This window comes from Furipterus horrens, unplaced genomic scaffold (genome assembly GCF_987537825.1).
Source record: "Furipterus horrens unplaced genomic scaffold, mFurHor1.1.pri manual_scaffold_17, whole genome shotgun sequence".
In the NCBI taxonomy this organism is placed as follows: Eukaryota; Metazoa; Chordata; class Mammalia; order Chiroptera; family Furipteridae; genus Furipterus; species Furipterus horrens.
Genome location: NW_028327187.1, coordinates 85,204,109 through 85,209,758, shown reverse-complemented (window position 1 = coordinate 85,209,758; position 5,650 = coordinate 85,204,109). Strand labels below are relative to the sequence as shown.

The 5,650-nt window shown below is 46.2% G+C and overlaps 1 pseudogene; it reads left to right on the top strand.

Moving 5' to 3' along the window:
* Positions 1 to 1,549: 1,549 nt before the first annotated feature.
* LOC149991517 (heat shock protein HSP 90-beta pseudogene) lies at positions 1,550 to 5,363 on the top strand (annotated as a pseudogene).
* The last annotated feature ends 287 nt before the right edge of the window (positions 5,364 to 5,650 follow it).

Here is a 5,650-nt window from a genome sequence, read left to right as displayed (position 1 = left end):
CGCCCCTTGGGGCAGGGCCCGGGACACTTGTGCACAGTTGAAGTAAGTGTCTGTGAGTCGCCACCACCCCCTGTTCCCACGCCGCAGCCACCTGCAGTTTCCGCACCTCCCTGGGTGGGCATGAGCAGAGCCCGTGCAAGTAGTCTGTGCTCTGGCCTGGCGCACACTGGGTCTGGCCAGGGGTGTCTGCGCACGGTCTTCTGCTTGCCCAGCGGGCCCTCCCTGCGCCTGTTGGGGACACTGATCTTATGTCTGTTGGGGTGTGTCTGAGGGGCACCTGGATGCATGGCCCCATACACCTGGGCCAGTGAATGAGGGCACTTCCCTGTGAGCGCCTGTGCGACCCAAGGGGAGGGTTCCAATAAAGATGGGGTAAATATTCATAACCTTGGATTTGGCATAGTCTTCTCAGACATGACACCAAGAAAAAGAAACTAAATGAAAAAATAGATGTAATAGAAAATAATATTTGTAAATAATATGTTATAAGGGATTTGTATTTATAATATATAAATAAGTTTTACAATTCAACAATAAAGGAAAAATAACTACATTTTAAAATGAGCAAAAAGGGGAACTAAATGGTAATGGAAAAAATACAATAAAGATAAAAATAGAATAAAAATATTATGCATTGCCAAAAACATTAAGGCATTTGATTGGAAAGAAATGGGCAAAGGATTTGAATAGGCATTATTCCAAAGAATATATACAAATGGCCAACACACTTATGGTTAACATCATGAGTCCTCAGGGAAATGCAAGTCAAAATCACAATGAGATACAATTTCACACTCATTAGGATAGGTATAGTATCTTAATCCCTTCATATTTGTTTTGAATATGCTAAATATTAATAGATATACCCCATAAAAGCAAAAGCTCTTTAGGGTTCTTATATTTTTTAAATTAAATTATTAGGTATAACAGTAATTTAAAAATTTATAGTTATAATTTTTTTTTAATTTCTATTTGTTTATTTTTTTAGAGAGAGGGGAAGGGAGGAAGAAAAAGAGGGAAAGAAACATTGATGTTCAGAGAGAAGCGTTGATTGGCTGCCTCTTGCACACACCCTAACTGGGGACCAAACCTGCAACCTAGGCATGTGCTCTGACTGGGGATCAAACCTGTGACCTTTGGCTTGGCAGGACAATGCCCAACCAATTAAGCCACACTGGTCAGGGCCATAGGTATAATTTTTTAATGTGGAAAATAAGAAGTGCCAGTGAGAATGTGGAACAACTGAAACTTTCACACACAGCTGGTGGTAATGTAAAATGGTGCAACTGCTTCGAAAAACACTCTGGCAGTTCCTCAAATGTTTAAACATAGAATTACTATTTTATTTATAAATTTCATTTCTAGGTATATACTCATTTCCCATGCAAAACTTGTACATGCATGTTCATAGTAGCATTACTCACACAAGTCAAAAAAGTAAAAATAGCCTTCTCCCTCAAGGCAACCCTGCACAGACTGTTTTATGGTGTGTGAGCTGAAAACAGACCCTCCTCTCTTGTGCTTGCATCTCTTCACCCTCAAGATACCTGAGAAAATGCACCATGGAGAGGCAGAGGTGGAGACTTTCACCTTCCAAGCAGAAATTGCCCAGCTCATGTCTCTCATCATCAACACCTACTCTAACGAGGAAATTTTCCTTTGGGAGTTGATTAGTAATGCTTCTGGTGCCTTGGTCAAGATACACTATGAGAGCCTGACTGACCCTTCCAAGTTGCACAGTGGTAAAGAGCTGAAAATTGACATCACCCCTAACCCCCAGAAAAGCACCTTGACTCTGGTAGACACAAGCATTAGCATGACCAAAGCTGTTCTTGTAAATAAGCTGGGAACCATTGCAAAGTCTGGCACAAAAGCAGTTATGGAGGCTCTTCAGGCTGGTGCAGACATTTCCATGATTGGACAGTTTGGTGTTGGCTTTTATTCTGCCTACCTGGTGGCAGAGAAAGTAGTAGTCATCACAAAGCACAATGATGATGAGCAGTATGCCTGGGAGTCTTCTGCTGGGGGTTCCTTCACTGTGCAAGATAACCACGGTGAGCCCATTGGCTGGGGTACCAAAGAGATCCTTCACCTCAAAGAGGACCAGACAGAGTACTTAGAGGAGAGGTGGGTCAAAAAAAGTGGTGAAAAATCACTCACAGTTCATAGGTTATCCCATAACCCTTTATTTGGAGAAGGAATGAGAGAAAGAAATCAGTGATGATGAAGCAGAGAAGGAGAAAAGGGAGAAGGAAGAGGAAGATAAAGATAATGAGGAGAAGCCTAAGATTGAAGACGTGGGCTCAGATGAGGAGGATGATAGTGCTAAGGATAAGAAAAAGAAAACAAAAAAGATTAAGGAGAAATACGTCGATCATGAAGAACTGAACAAGACCAAGCCCATGTGGACCAAAAACCCTGATGACATCACCCAAAAGGAATATGGAGAGTTCTATAAGAACCTTACCAATGACTGGGAAGATCACTTGGCAGTCAAGCACTTATCTGTAGAAGGTCAGTTGGAATTCAGGGCATTGCTATTCATTCTCCATTGGGCTCCCTTTGACCTCTTTTAGAACAAGAAGAAGAAAAACATCAAACTGTATGTCCACCATGTGTTCATCATGGACAGCTGTGATGAGTTGATACCAGAGTATCTCAATTTCATCCACGGTGTGGTTGACTCTGAGGACCTGCCCCTGAACATCTCCCAAGAAATGCTCCAGCAGAGCAAAATCTTGAAGATCTTTCATAAAAACATTGTTAAGAAGTACCTTGAGCTTTTCTCTGAGCTGGCAGAAGACAAAGAGAACTATAATAAATTCTATAAGGCATTCTCTAAAAACCTAAATCTTGGAATCTATGAGGACTTGACTAATTGGTGATGCCTTTCTGAGCTTCTGCGCTATCACATTTCCCAGTCTGGAGATGAAATGACTTCTCTTACAGAATATATTTCTCACATGAAGGAGACCCACAAGTCCATCTTTTACATCACTGATGACAGCAAAGAGCAAGTTGCCAACTCTGCTTTTGTGGAGCAAGTGCGGAAGCGGGGCCTTGATGTAGTATATATGATGGAGCCTGTTGATGAGTACTGTGTACAGCAGCTCAAGGAGTTTGATTGGAAGAGCTTGGTCTTGGTTACTAAGGAGGGCCTGGAACTACCTGAGGATGAAGAATAGAAGAAAATGGAAGAGAGCAAGGCCAAGTTTGAGAACCTCTGCAAACTCATGAAAGAGATCTTGGATAAGAAGGTTGAGAAGGTGACAATCTCCAATAGGCTTGTGTATTCACCCTGCTGTACATATGGTGACTCTGCTGGAAGGAGGGTTACATCCCCCAGGATATGAGAGACGCCAACATTATCACCATGTACAAGAACAAAGGAGACCGCAGCGACTGCAACAGCTACCGGGGCATCTCTCTCCTCAACGTCGTCGGCAAAGTATTCGCCCGGGTCGCTCTTGCCCGCCTGCAGACCCTTGCTTCCCGCGTCTACCCAGAGTCCCAGTGTGGCTTCAGAGCTAGCCGATCAACAGTGGACATGATCTTCTCCCTACACCAACTGCAGGAGAAGTGTCACGAGCAGCATAAACCACTCTACCTCGCCTTTATCGACCTCACGAAGGCATTTGATCTGGTCAGTCGAAGCGGACTCTTCAGCTTGCTATGGAAGATTGGCTGTCCACCACATCTGCTTGCTGTGGTCATGTCCTTTCACGACAACATGCACAGCACGGTGTCCTACAACGGCGCAACCTCTGAGGCCTTCCCAGTCAGCAGCGGAGTAAAGCAGGGCTGCGTCCTCGCGCCTACGCTGTTCGGAATCTTCTTCTCCATGCTCCTCCAATACGCCTTTAAGGACTGCAGTGAGGGTGTCTTCATTCACACCAGATCCGATGGCAAGCTCTACAACCTGGCCCGTCTACGAGCCAAGACCAAAGTCAAAGAGGTGCTCATCCGTGAGATGCTCTTCGCCGACGACACAGCCTTGACATCACACTCCGAAGAGGGACTCCAGCAGCTAGTCACTTGCCTTTCCCACGCATGCAAGGAGTTCGGACTAGCCATCAGCCTGACGAAGATGAACGTTATGGCTCAAGGCACGGGGACTCCCCCATGCATCACCATCGACGGATACACCCTGGAGGTTGTCAACGACTTCACTTACCTCGGGTCCACCATCTCGAGCTCTCTGTCAGTTGACTTGGAGGTCAACCGGAGAATCGCCAGGGCAGCCACAGTTATGGCCAAACTGAACCGGCGAGTGTGGAACAATTCCAGCCTCACTGAGAAAACCAGACTGCGCATCTACCAAGCCTGCGTACTCAGCACTCTCCTCTATGGCAGCGAGACGTGGACCACCTACGCAAGGCACGAAAGGAAACTCAACAGCTTCCACATGAGGTGCCTGCGACGCGTCCTGCATGTCGCCTGGCAGGATAAGGTCCCCAACACCGAGGTGCTGAAGCGAGCCAATATGAGAAGTTTGCATGCAGTTCTTAGCGAGAGACGCCTCAGGTGGCTCGGCCATGTCAAAAGAATGGATGCAGGCCGTATTCCCAAAGACCTCCTCTACGGCGAGCTAGCAGAAGGCCAGAGGATGACAGGGCGCCCAAAACTGCGGTTCAAAGACATCTGCAAAAAGGATATGACACAATGCTCCATCAATCTCAACACATGGGAAGTTCAAGCAGATGACCGCCTAGCCTGGAGGCTCGCGGTCAGGCAAGGTACGTCACGCGCAGAGGCTGCGCGCAACGAGGAGGCGGTCCAGAAAAGATCGAGGCAGAAGCAGCGTCAACAGCAGCAACAACAGCCATCTGCCTTCACCTGTAACAAGTGCGGCAGGGATTGTCACTCCCGAGTCGGACTGCACAGCCATTCTCGGCGGTGCAGATAGGCTCTCAAGAAGCTACGCCATCGTCTCTCGAGATGGACGGCTGCCGATGATGACATATGGTGACTAGCACATATGGCTGGACAGCTAATATGGAATGCATCATGAAATCCCAGGCACTTCATGATAAATCTACAATGGGCTACATGATGGCCAAAAAGCACCTGGAGATCAACCCCGACCACCCCATTGTGGAGACTTTACGACAGAAGGCAGAGGCAGACAAGAATGACAAGGCTGTCAAGGACCTTGTGATGTTGCTGTTTGAAAGTGCCCTGCTCTCTTCTGGCTTCTCACTTGAGGACCCAGACCCACTCCAACTGCATCTATTGCATGATCAAGCTAGGCTTAGGCATTGATGAAGATGAAGTGACAGAAGAAGAACCCAGTGCTGCTGTTCCTGATGAGATGCCCCCTTGAGGGTGATGAGGATGCCTCTCACATGGAAGAAGTATATTAGGAGTTTCTACCTTCAGTCCTTTTGTCTGTCCTATGTAGTGTCTTCATGGCTCCCCCAACAGTTCTGAGTTGCCCTAGCCCCCCTGATTTCCTCTGCTGTTTAGTAGTTTGGTTTTTTCTCTCCTGTCTTTGCCTAAGGCAGGTTACAAGGGTCTCAAGCCTTACCTTCTCATAGTTGACATCGGGCTTGGATTTGTTGTGTATTGTGTTTTTTTAATTTTGTTCTGAAGTTAAAGTATGCAAAATAAAGAAGATGCAATTCCTTTAAAAAAGTAAAAATAGCTTACA